Source organism: Phocoena sinus, chromosome 10 (assembly GCF_008692025.1).
Source record: "Phocoena sinus isolate mPhoSin1 chromosome 10, mPhoSin1.pri, whole genome shotgun sequence".
Lineage (NCBI taxonomy): Eukaryota > Metazoa > Chordata > Mammalia > Artiodactyla > Phocoenidae > Phocoena > Phocoena sinus.
In genome coordinates, this window is record NC_045772.1 from 10,454,158 (window position 1) to 10,467,986 (window position 13,829).

The window sequence follows — 13,829 nt, forward strand, 5'->3', positions numbered from 1 at the left end:
GCCCGCGGCGGGACCCCCCAGCCCGGCGGAGCGGCCCGAAAGCGGCCCCAACTAACACACGCGGCCCCGAGCCGGGCGACTCCCAGCCGGGCCGAGCCGGGACAGGGGGGAGGGGTCCCTCCCCCGGGGTCCGGTCACCTCTCGGGGGTCATCCCGCCACCGGGCCCCCCGCACCTCTACCCTCTCTCTGTCCATGGGGCCCCTAAGCAAACTTTCCCTGGAAGAGTTGGAAGGGCACTTTCAAACTTTGTCCCTTCCCCCTCCTCTGTCTTCGCTCCCCCAGCGCGCCCCCTGACCTCTACGTCGGGGTTCTCTCCTGAGACCGAACCCCGAATGCTGCCCGGGTCCCCTGAGGGAATGAGGAGGGGTCTCCGCGCCGCCTCTTCTCCTCAAAGACCCCCACATCCTCCATATGTCCTAACTGAGAATTCATTTATAGTCCTCCCTCAGCCTAGGAGTTTTGGGGTGTCAGAGACAGAGCTCGCTGCCCCTACCCCTAGGGCCCAGCCTGGGGATCCAGTCCCCCTCCCAAGGCTCCCTGAAGGCAGTGAGGGGGGCGGTCCACAATGAAGGAGCTGCCCCGCAGGCTCTAACCAAAGACTGTCTTGGGGGCCCCTGGGATGAGGAGAGGCCCTGAGAGCTTTGGGAGCTTGGGAAAATGGGGCTCTAGCGGGGAGGTCGAGGAGGGGGTCGCGCTGCTTGAGTCCTGACTAATCCTCGGAACGTGTGAGTTGTTCAGGGAGCCGTGGCCCGGACCACCGCCATTTTGCTGGGAAGATGCGATGTCTTTGTTAAAATGTATACATCTTTTCCCGTGCTGCTTGGCAGGTATAGATGAGGAAAGCAAGGGGCGCCACCATCTGTAGGGAACCCTGGGGGCTCAGAGGGGCTTTAGCGGTCTAGAGGCCAGCAGATGGGACCCCAGAGTTCCTGGGACCCCTTGTCTGCAACAGACGTCCTACTCACGTGCAAGGTCCCGCAGGGTCCCACTTGGCAGGGGCCCTGGGTTGAGATTCTAGGATGCTCGCTCTCTGAGCCTCCTCCCACAACAACCCGCTTTTATTCCCTAAGCAAAGAGGCGGCCACTCTTCACTTAAACAATACGCTGGTAGTGGGGGTTTATAGCTGGTCAAAATTATGAAGGCGGCTCTCCCGTACGGTCCCGGAGCTGTTTGCAGACACCAGCTATTGAGGAAGAGGGAGGGGAAGGGTTGGAAGGTTTAGATGGGGGGGCTGGTCGTAACTGGGAGATGTTGGGGGAAGGGCTCCTACTGGACTTGGGAGTCTCTGAGGCCAGGGAAATTAATGGGTCCCCCCACACACACACACACAGCAAGGGATGGATTAATCCAAATGATTGGGAAAGGGGAGGGGGAGTCCTGAAACTCGGTGTCCGTATGGGATGCCTTCTCCCGGGCTTATCTTGGTGTCGCAGGCGGGGAAGAGAAGCCCGGAAGGGCCAGGTTAGTTTAAAAGGTCAACCTTCTTATTTGGATGTTGTCAATTACCCCGAAGTTTCCTGATTTAAAAACACAACATTCTGGTGGGTTTGTTTTGGTTATTTTCAAAGACAATTCTTCTGGTTCCCACTAAGATCTAGATGGGAAAATAGGCATCCACATAGTCAGCCCCAGGTCCGAGATGTCGTTCCACCCTGTGCTCCCAGAGACATGTCATCCCCGCATCCCAGGTCCCTGGGTGTCTAAAAATAAGGACTGAACGAGTCCAGTGGCACCATGATGAAATAATTTTATTTCATCCGTTTCCTGATCCTTTGCGCCTCCTGCCTGGGGAGGCAGGTAACGCGATCACTTCCCCCATCACCCTCATCTACTGTGGAGGCCACGGGACTAGGAAGGACGGATGGGGGGCCGCACTGCGAGGCGAGGCTCCTGGCGCCCGCAGGCCTTCACTTCGTTTTGTAGCTCTCACATCCCGAGTCCCCGCCCATCCCAGCAACCTGTAAATTCTCTCCCAGAACTGAAGCCAGAAATGGAGGGAGGGGTCGCCTCGGGGTCTCGGGGGCTTTTACCGCCGGTGGACAGCTCTTCTCCCGGCTGGCGGTGAGATTCACCGCCCCTCCCCCCGTTCGGGAGAACTGGAGGGGAAGGGGGTGTTGGGAGGGGTTCCCCGGGAGTTGGGCACAGAGTCCGAGGCCGAGGTGGGCACGAAGAGGACCGGCTGCTTCCAGATTGGCTTGGCCTCACCTCGCCTCGCTGACACTGCAGAGCTCGGGGGGCTTCTTGACTTCGGCCCGGCCCGCGTACCCTCGCAGGACGGTCTCGGGTCCCCACCCAGCTTAGAGCCGTTTACCGGCCGGCAGACGGCAGAACTCCCTCCGCCCCATTTAACGCGAGCCCTTTAAAAATTCGGGAGCCGCAGAGCTGCGGGCAATTCCTCCTGGGAAATGTAGTCTCCCGATGACGAGCCCCGCACTGAGACCCTCCTGGGACCCTCTCGAGCCTCAGAACGCCGGGCCGCCCCAGGCGTGGGGAGGGGGTCAGACATCGCCTGTTCATTCACTTAGGGAGGGGCCCAGGCCTCTCTGCTGTTTTTTCACTTGTCAAAAGAGCCCTCAGTGTTTTCACCCATCAGAAAGGGGCTCTACCTACATCTGGGGTTGGTGTGAGGGTGAAATGAAATCCTGTATGGAAAAGCGTAAATCGTACTAGAATGCCAGGGGTCCTGTTTTTACTAATATGCATGTGTGAATGTGCCAGCATTTACTGAGCACATTCAGGGGATATATAACATCTCCATTTTTCAGAGAGGATGTCTATGATGGCTAAATGACTTGTCCAAGGTGGGTCAACCTGGAGGAAGGAGGGTGACAGGTGACAGACTCCCCAGCCAATGACTTTCCCACTGCAGACATGCATTCATTCTGGTCTTTGGAACTCTAAGGTGTTCACTTGATATGTGCCAGGCACTGGGATAGGCACTGGGATAGGGCTGTGAACAAGAGACAAGAGATCTCTGCCCTTGTAGAGCTGACATTCTAGTGGAGAAGATAGATAAGCAATAGACTAAATAAAGAAGTCCAGGGACTTCCCTGGTGGCTCAGTGGTTAGGAATCCACCTGCCAATGCAGGGGACACGGGTTCGAGCCCTGGTCCGGGATGATCCCACATGCCGCGGAGCAACTAAGCCTATGCGCCACAACTACTGAGCCTGCGCTCTAGAGCCCGCAAGCCACAACTACTGAAACCCACGCACCTAGAGCCCATGCTTCGCAACAAGAGAAGCCACCACAATGGGAAGCCCGCGCACCACAATGAGAAGTAGCCCCCACTTGCTGCAACTAGAGAAAGCCCGTGTGCAGCAATGAAGACCCAACGCAGCCAAAAATAAATCAATAAACTTATAAAATAAAGAAGTCCATTATAGGGACTTCCCTGGTGGTGCAGTGTTTAAGACTCTACACCCCCAATGCAAGGGGCCGGGGTTCGATACCTGGTCCGGGAACTAGATCCCACATGCATGCCGCAACTAAGGAGCCAGCCTGCCGCAACTAGACCCGATGCAACCAAATAAATAAATATTTTTTAAAAAGATAAGTCCGTTATATAGTATGTTGGAAAGCCATAATTGCAAAGACAAAATTAGAGCCGGGTGAGGGTGAGTGCTGAGAGGGTGTTTGCAATTTTAAATAGGGTGGTCAGAGAAGAAGAAGCTGACATGTGAACAGATTCAAAGGAGGTGAGAAAGGGAGCCATTCTTATTCTTGGAGGAAGAATCTTCCAAGCAGAGGGAACAGCCAGTGCAAAGGCCCTATGGCAGGAGTGTACAGGGTGGCTGAATTAAGGAGACAGTAGGAAGAGATGAGTTTTTTAAAAGGTAAGATCTGGGAAGTAAAGGAGGCACAGGTCATGTAGGGTTTGGGGGACCATTGTAGGGACTTTGACTTTTACTCTGAGTGAAGTGGGAGCCATTGGAGAGTTTTGAGCAGAGGTGGGACATGGTGGGACCCAGGCAATAGTTAATCATAGGACTTCCCTGGTGGCGCAGTGGTTAAGAATCCGCCTGCCAATGCAGGGGACACCGTTTCTAGCCCTGGTCCAGGAAGATCCCACATGCTGCAGAGCAACTAAGCCTGTGCACCACAACTACTGAGCCTGCGCTCTAGAGCCCGCAAGCCACAACTACTGAGCCCACATGCTGCAACTACTGAAGCCCGCACACCTAGAGCCCGTGTTCTGCAACGAGAAGCCACCGCCATGAGAAGCCTGCGCACCGCAACGAAGAATAGCCCCCGCTCACCGCAACTAGAGAAAGCCCGCGCGCAGCAACGAAGACCCAGAGCAGCCAAAAGTAAATAAATTTATTTTAAAAAATAGTTAATCATAGTCAACTCTGGCTACTGTGTGGAAAAGAAGCTGCAGAGGGCAAAGACAGAAGAGGGTTGGGAGGCTGTTGCAGTAATCCAGGTGAGCGATCATGGTAGTTTGGCCCAGGTGGCAGCAGTGGAGGGGATGGGAAGTGGTCAGGTCCCAGGAGGACCCCACAGATTTGGGCCTGAACAAGCGAAGAGGGAGCTGTCATTAACTGAGACAGGGAAGACTGAGGGTTTGAGAGTTCTGGCCGGGTTAGGTTTGAGATGCCTCCCAGGTGTATGAGTGGAGATGCTGAGAAGTCAGGTACATGGAAGAATCCTGAATCTGGAGTTCAAGGAGAGAGATCCTCTACCTCCCTCTTCCTCCATTTAAGGACCCTCTACTTTGGCTGAGTGCCACGTGTGAACAGAACAGACCCAGCTTGGTCTCACGGGGCTCAGAGTCCCCTGGGGAGACAGCACTGATATCATTACAAATTGTGATTGTGTCAAGCGCAGATAAGGATGAGAATTGGGGCCTGGGAAGGGGGTCACAGGCGGGCTTATGTACATCAAGCACCAGGGGAGGCTGTGTGGCTGGATGGAGACAGGGTGAGGAGTGTGGAGGGAGATGCCGTCAGACCGAAGAGCCGGCTGGATCATGTGTGGGTTTAAGCCACGGCAAGGGGTGTAAGTTTTGCTCTGAGTGCACTCAAAAGCCACTACAGAATTCTAAGCTTAAAATTTTGTTTCTTAAAATAATTAACCCAGTTATTTTAAAACAGAAATTTAAATTATGACATACATCATCCATGCAAGAGATTATGCAACGTGACACAATTCTAAAACCAATATGGAGACAACCGTTTCCTGTGTCCCCCTCCCTAACCATACCTCCGTGACCTCTATCCTGGAACTCTGTAAAACAATTCTCTCCTTTTTCTTATAGTTTTCCTATGTGAACTTAACCCCATACACTACTGTATAGCTTACTTTTGCCTGGTTTTGGACTGTATACAAATAGAAGCATATCATGGGTATTCTTTTCTGTGACTTGCTTCTTTCACTCTGTATTTTTGAGAGTCGTCATGTTGGTGCAAGCAGCTGTTGCTCAGTGATCAGAGCACATACTGGTTTTGTAGGACCTAACATTTATACAGTTTTTGAAGTCCTTTTTTTTTTTTTTTTTTGCGGTACGCGGGCCTCTCACTGTTGTGGCCTCTCCCGTTGCGGAGCACAGGCTCCGGACGCACAGGCTCAGGGGCCATGGCTCACGGGTCCAGCCGCTCCGCGGCACGTGGGATCTTCCCGGACCGGGGCACGAACCCGTGTCCCCTGCATCGGCAGGCGGACTCTCAACCACTGCGCCACCAGGGAAGCCCTGAAGTCCTTTTTATAAAAAATGCGATAATAGGGAATTTCTCGGCAGTCCAATGGTTAGGACTCCCTACCTTCACTGCTGAGGGCCCGGGTCAGGGAACTAAGACCCCACAAACCACATGGGTGTGGTCAATAAATAAAAATACAGTAATAGAATATTAGGTAAAAAGTGAGTTCATATTTAGAATGAGAAAAGAACTCACAACAACTCATATTTTTTTAAAAAAATAAAAGCTAATAAATACCACAAAGATCATGAAATCCAGAAATATACTTTTACTAATGAACTGTCTGACCCATATTGCTAGGATCCCTCTCAGGGCCTTGGGCAAGGCAGAGACCCTAAGGCTCCAGTGAGGCCAGCTTCACAGTGAATCTCTCTCAGAATGTGGTATGTTCCACTGTAGGAAGAGGCTGCAGTTTCTCTCCATGCTACTTGTGATAGATGGCTCCTAGACCTGTCCATGCCCTCATCCCTGGAACCCGTGTGTATGCTCTGTCACATGGCAAGGAGGGATTATGGTTGCAGATGGAGTTAAGGTTGCTGACCTTGAGATGAGAGACCACCCTGGATTATCCAGGGAGGCCCAATGTAATCACAAAAGTCCTTAAGTGGAGGAAGAGGGAGGCAAAAGAGTAGGAACCAGAGAGCTGGTGTCGTGAAAGAGTGGACCGCTGTGGGCTTCTGAGATGGAAAGAGCCCACAAGCCAAGGAATGCAGGCTGCCTCTGGAAGGTGGAAAAGGCAAAATCCAGATCCTCCCCAGAGCCTCCAGAAGGAACACACACCTGACGACCCCTGATTTTAGCTCAGTGAGACCCTTTTTGGACTTCTGACCTCCAGAACTGTAAGGCAATAAATCTGTGCTGTTTTAAGCCACCAAATTTGGGACAATTTGCTTCAGCAGCCTTAGGAAACTAATACACTACTGTTTGGGTTGGATATTTAGGTTGTCTCCAGCCTCTTGCTTTCCAGACAATGTTGCTGTGACTCTCCTTCTCCAAGTGTCCTGATGTAATATGTACAGCCTCAGCTTGACCTGGTTGAGACAACTGCTTCTCACAGGATGCAGTTTGGATGATGGATTTGGGAAGGGCAGAATGAGCGTGACGAGACCATTACGGGCCATCTCAGCAAGCCAGGTACTGAGCTAAAGAGGTGGCAGTGGAGTCCGGAAGACCAGGCAGATGTGAGAAATATTTAGGATGACAAGTCCACAGGACTCCCTAAAGGGTTCCTTGTTTGAGGTGAGGGAGCAACCAGAAAGATTCCCGAGTTCCTGGAGCAGAAGCAAGGATGGTGGTGGAAACCAGAGATGGTGATGGCATGGAGTCTGACACCAGGACCCTTCCTCGTGGGCCTTCCCCTTTCCCGCCCTAGCTGGCAGCTCTCCCGGTCCCTCCTCATCCTTTACGACCTCATGCCTTGGAAGCTGATCTCTCACCCACTTCTCCCAAGTTAGGAAAATAATCGAAATCCCATGTGGGTTGAAAGCCAAATGATGGACAGAAAGACAAACACACACTCCATGACAAAGGAATGAAACTGCAGGTGATAGCTTCACGGTTAAACTTTAACTGATCTGGTTGAACTAAACTTTAACTAATTTCCTAAGATTTAAAGCAACAGAGACATCACCAAGGCAAAGGCTGAGGGTTTTGATTCTTAGAGATACTCTCCTGCGTGGGCACCATCCTTTGGGAGGCCACGTGGCTCTTACACAGGAGAGGAGGCTGCAAGTACAGTCGGAATGTGTCTGCAGTGCGCCAATTCAGAAAAGCAAGCTGACAAAAATATGCGTGGGGATCACGTTTTTATGAAATAGGGAAGTTAGGGAGCTCCATCCAGGTACAGATTGATAACAGTAGTTCACATTTATGGAGCAGTTACTGTGTGCCCGGCACTGTGGTCAGTGCTCTACTGATAGGTTCTAATGCATTTGGATCTTTTGCTATTATTGTCACTTCCTTTGACAGAGGGGGAAGAAACTTGTCTATAGGGGTCTGACTCCATGCTCTTAATCAACTCTCAAAGCTTCCCCTCCCTTAATCTGGGGACTAGATGGGCAAATTTGTGGCTGTCCTGGGGAGCCCTGGGAGGAATGAGCTCTGGGCTCCAAGCCCTCCCCTATACGGGTCAGTAAGATTAGCTGCCATCTGACCCACTGGGCTACTCCCGACCAAGGTCATCTGGCAAAGAGGACACCTATGCCCCCAAAGAGGGAGCTCACTCTGTGGGAAACGGGATATAGACATTGTGAGGCAGACAGATACCATGTGTGGCTTGGGCTGGAAGCCATGCTGGGCCCTCCCCTCCCCCCATTCTGGCATCATTCCCACTTCAGGGAGCAAGGACTGAGCTCCTGGTATGAACGAGAGGGCTGTAACCTCGGAGCTCACCAGCAGGCAGGCTGGGCCTTATAGGAGTGGGACCGGCCTCCTTTGGTTGGAGTGAGCCCCTGGGAATCTCAGACTATTCTGGAAGAGACCTCGAGAGGGAGATGCTGGGCTTCTTACCAATAAATGCATGAGGGTGCATGAGAGATGGTTTAAAAAAACAACCACGCTGCACTGTGATGAGGGGATTGTTTTCCAGGCTGGACAAGTGGACTGTGAATGTGTGTGCATATGTCCACGTTATTATTGCCAGTTTTCTCTGAGAAGTGGAATTGGGTCATGGCAGGCTTTCACTTTTACACTTCCATATTGTTTTAATTTTTTAAACAATAAGCATGTATCACTTTTTTTTTAATTAATTAATTTAATTTTTGGCTGCATTGGGTCTTTGTTGCTGCACGTGGGCTTTTCTCTAGTTGCATCGAGCAGGGGCTACTCTTCGTTGCAGTGCGCGGGCTTCTCACTGCGGTGGCTTCTCTCGTTGTGGAGTATTTTCTCTAGGCGCACGGGCTTCAGTAATTGTGGCACATGGGCTCAATAGTCATGGCTCGCGGGCTCTAGAGCGCAGGCTCAGTAGTTGTCGTGCATGGGCTTAGTTGCTCCGCGGCATGTGGAGTCTTCCTGGACCAGAGCTCGAACCCATGTCGCCTGCATTGGTGGGCAGATTCTTAACAACTGCGCCACCAGGGAAGTCCCATAGCATGTATTACTTTTATAATAAAGAACCTTCATAATGTCAAAAACATACACATGAGGAAAAGGCAAAAAAATATTTTTAAAAACCCTTCAGAGTAAATATGATGAACGGTAAGTATTCATAGCATATAGAATAGTGTTACAAATCCTTAGGAGAAAAATGGTAACACCACAGTGAGAGCTAGTACGTAAACAGATAAATTATAGACAAGTAAATACCAGCTAATCTGATCTCATACGTGAGCCAAGATGTGCAGCTTTAAACAAGACCAATGTCATATTTTTCACCTTTCAGTTTAACTAAGGTTTTGTGGGTTTTTTTGGCCGTGCCACATGGCTTGTGGGATCGGGATCTTAGTTCCCAGACCAGGGATCAAACCCAGGGCCCTGGCAGTGAAAGCACGGAGTCTTAACCACTGGGCTGCCAGGGACTTCCCTAAGTAAGACTTTTAGAAATGGTAACAGTGCTGGGAGTGAGTCGTCCACTCCTTTCCCCTGCTCGCAGGAGTGGACCTTAGATCAACGTGTTTGGATAAGAGTTTGCTACTAGGACTCAAAGGCCTTGAATTATTCAAACTCAACCTGGATCTAATCATGAGAAAAGAACTGGACAAACTCAAACCGAGGGACCTGTTATAAAGACGACTGGCCTGGACCCTCCAAAAATATTAAAGTCATGAAAGACTATAAAGGCGGAGACATGTCCCAGATTACAGGAGACAAGAGAGACCCAGCTAAATGTTGTACGTGCTCCTGGATGGACCTTGGGTCTAAAAAAGAACAAGTTCTAAAAGACGTTATTGAAAGAGTTGAGGAAGTTTGAATGTGGGCTGTATATTAGATAACGTCGCACCTGCGTTCCATTCCTGGAATGCGCTCGTTAGATTGTGATCTTGTGGATGAATGTCCTTTAACTTAAGAGGTGGATGCTGAAGGGCTGAGAGAGTGTCATGATGTCTGCAACTCAGATCACTGGGCAAAATATATGTACTTAGACAGAAGTATTGGTTTACAGATTTGTATATATGTAGACAGAGGTGTCGACAGAGAACACCAGAGGGAAAGCAAGGGTGGCAAAATCATGACCGTTGGTGAGCCTGGGCGAAGGATACATGGAAATTTATTGGACTGTTTTTTTTGGTAAAGTTTTATTTATTTATTTTTGCTGTGCTGCACGGCTGCACAGCACGCGGGATCTTACTTCCCCAACCAGGGATCGAACCCGTGCCCCCTGCAGTGGAAGAGCGGAGTCTTAACCACTGGACCGTCAGGGAACTCCCTATTGGATTATTCTTGCAGCTCCTCTGTAGGTTTAAAAATGTACAGAATAAGTTGGAGGAAAAGTGTTCAAGGCCAAGCGAGCGCAGAGGCATAGCCCATTCTCAGCCCAGCGTCTGAGTGAGAGGCAGGATGCACGGCCTGGTGAGACTGACCTTGGCTCTGGTCCTGCGTGCCCCCCAGCCTGCCTCAACACCTCTGGGCTAGAGACACTTTGCAGGCCTGTCTGGGGGGCACACACAGTTCACACCGTGTGCTGCCTGCCCTGCCCTGGCCCCGGCCCCACTCCAGACCCCTGAGCCAGTCCTTTCTACTCAACCCCTCATCCCACATCAGGGCCAGGATGAGGCCAAACCAGGACCCTAGCCACAGAGCTTAGCTCTCACATCTGGGTGGTGGCAAGGAGACGGAGTCTCCCTCTGCCTGTGATCTTACCCGAGTCTCCCTGTTAGCACCGCTCTGGGACCACTTCCTTGCCGGACTTGCCTGCCTGTCCATCCTCCCTAACACTCAGGGCTTGTGTCTTTTCCAGCAAGTGTTGGATGGGCAGCCACAGCCTGGAGGGTCATGGAAGCCCCCAGAGGTGGGAGTCTGGGAGAAGCCGGGATCACCCCACCCCAAATCCAAGGCCCTGCTTCTGCCACTCAGTGCAGGCCCCGCTGTTGAAGCCCAGGGCACGTGGAGGGTCTGTTTGTGTTTATTTTTTCAAAAGCGGTAACACCCAAGGTCAGCAGCAGTTGTTTTCCTAACCTCGGGGCACGAGCTCTGCTATGGAAATGGTCAGCTGAGCTTGACCTTGGGGCCCTGCACGTGAGGAAGAGCCGCCTGGACGAGGAGATAAAAGGGGTCCCTGGGTGGGGGCAGGGGGACTAGGGCGTCTTGGGAGCAACACGCAACACAAACAAAGCCAGAGTTTCCAGGAAAAGATGGCAAAGTACGTAGATCGCGGCCCCTTCCCTCTGAGAGACGGAAAAACCAGCTGCCTCCCAGCACTTTGATGTTTTCTAGGGAGCCACTCCCTGATTGCCCAGAGGAAGAAGCGCTGGCCTTCCTTGGCCACAGCTTTTGGGAATGAAGGGCAAAGACGTCTAGAATCAAAGAATTCAGAGAAATTATGGAAGCTAAGAATTCAGTCCTCATATTAGAATTCTCACTTATGTTGAATTCTAAAATACTGGAATCACAATCTCTTATATCGGAAAAGTGGCTAGACGGGTAAATATCATTTTTCTACTCCATGCACTGCGTTCTCAGATACCCTAACTGGTACCCTGCCCAGCACCAGCGGCTAAACGAACCTGGAGCCGAGGCTGGTATGCCCAGGGTGGTGAGGAGGGCCTGCATACTCGGCCTGGCTGCTCTCTGGCGAGGGCCATGCCCAACTGGGGCCCAAACACAGCTGGCATCACTCCCTGCAAGCGCTCAAAACATGCTTTGATGCTGGCTGGGGTGGAGAGCAAAGTTCTGCTCCCAGGAACGAGGGGGTATAAACTCCTGGTCACTGCAGCTTCTCTGGAAAGGTTCAGGAAACGTTTCCCATGGGCACTGAAGGTGTTTAAACACACCTTAGGAGACAGCGTGGGTGGGAGAAGCCCCTGAAACTGCTGTGTGACCTAAAATAGTTTGGTAACCCTCTCTGGGTTCATGTGCTCTCTCCTATAAACTCAGGGTTGGGAGGACTTCATTGACCCACTAGAAGTCCACAAAGTCTAGCATGGTGGTGAGGTCCAAGCACCATATATTCATGTGGTCTGGGTTCAGATCCCAGCTTTACCACTTACAGGTACGAGGTTCTGGGCAAGCTGACCCTTCTGTGTCTCAATTTCCTCCCCCTGTAAACTGGGGATAATAGTGGCACCTACCTCATAGAGTTTTCATGAAGACTGAATGTATATATATGTGTATATGTAATATGTTTATAACAAATTATATGTCCTATTATATATGACATCTGTAGTATTATATATATTATAATGTGATATGATTATATATACAGCACTTAGAAGAATGCCAGACACATACTCAGCACAGTTTAAGCATTAGTTGTTACCATCATTGTTGGTATCTCATCACCTGGACGGAAATGATGTGTTTACCCACAGTAAGGCGGCAGAGACTCACAAATGTGTTGTGTCTTTACTTTTGGCGAAGATTTATGTCAATTCAACCTGGGAACAGCGGATTTGCTCCTGCTGAGGCAAAGTTTTGACCAGCAGCTCCGTATGGCTTTCCTTAATTTTTTTAAACAGAGGAATCTCTTATTTCTGAATGTAGGTTGTTTGAGCGACCAGAACTTTTAAAACATGGAAGAGGTCCACTTAGAGGAATCTAGCCTAAGGAAATGACCAGGAATTCACACAAATGTTTCTGTACGAGGATGTTCACGGCAGCATTATTTTTTTAAATTTATTAATTTATTTATTTGGCTGCGCTGGGTCTGATGACCAGTCTTTACCAGAATCTGAACTGGGTGTTGGGAACAAAGACAAATCAGACATGAGGCCCATCTTCGTGAAACTCACAGTTCAGAGGGGAGACGAAGATGAAATATACAACCCCAGGACTACTCTATTCTCAGTTTCATACAACAGGTAACCATTTGTTCACACAGTCAAATCCTGCCAAGAGATGGGGCTTCTGCTCAACACCAGGCACTGCACTGAATGCGGGGACACTGACGCGGCTGGCCTTCAAGGGGCCCCCGAGCTGAGAACACACGCCGTGACCCTGGAGCCTTCTTTCTGACTCAGTGGCTCTGGAATGTGGTTCCTGGCCTCTCATCAGTCTGGGTCTACTCTTAGTGGGTCTGACTGGGCAGCTGGGGCCTGGGAAACTGGCCTTGTTCAGGGCTGGGGCAACCTTTCAGACCACCTGCCTCACTGCCCTGTGCGCATATTTAACTTGGGAGGAGAGGGCAGAGGTGAAGTGGGCACGTAGAGAGGGTGCAAGTGTGCAGACAGGTGTGTGTGTTTGAGTGTGCTGTATACACACAGGCATGCAGGCGTACATGAGACGTGTGGTGGGTGCCTACAGGCTTGTGTGTATGCATACATAAAACACATATAAATGCATGCCACTAGGCCTGCATTTAGTAAAACATTAACATAGTCTATGAACTAGGAACACAGTGTAATGATATTAATGTACCATTGAGTGTGTTTTAGAAATCATAACAGTGAACATGTATTGAATAGTGTTCTCAGTACCCTGCAGGAACTGCCCCATTTAATCCTTACCGCATCCTGACGAGGTCAGCACTGTTATTATCCCCAGGTTAGAAGTGAGGAAACTGAGGCCCAGAGAGGTTAAGTGACCTGCCTGGGGTCACACAGGTAGTCAGCAGTCTGTCCCCAGCCCGCACCCCTGAGCCTCAAGCCGCCTCCATGCTCGGCCCACCTGCAAGCCCCTGGAGCATGTGCGGACACCTGCGCAGGCTCGACGTGCGAGCAGGGGGGCGTGTGTGGGAGTGAACAGTACGGGACTGGAGTGCGCACAGGTGCTCATGACAGCACGCATCTACGACTCTGTTTACGGGGCGTGGCTCCAGGTGTGCCTGCCCTGCTCCCCCAGCCTGGAGCGCCCTTCTCCGCCTTTGTCTCCTGGTGACGCCTGTGTATCCCCGGAGACTCACTGTGGGTGTCACCTTTTCCCCCAGGCGGCCCTGGCTCCTCTGGCTGGGTCAGTTGCAACATCGGCCCTCCCTGGCGCTGTCTTCCGTCGGGGTGAGGGTGTGTCCTTCGTATCTGTGTCACTCAGGTGTCTGGAAC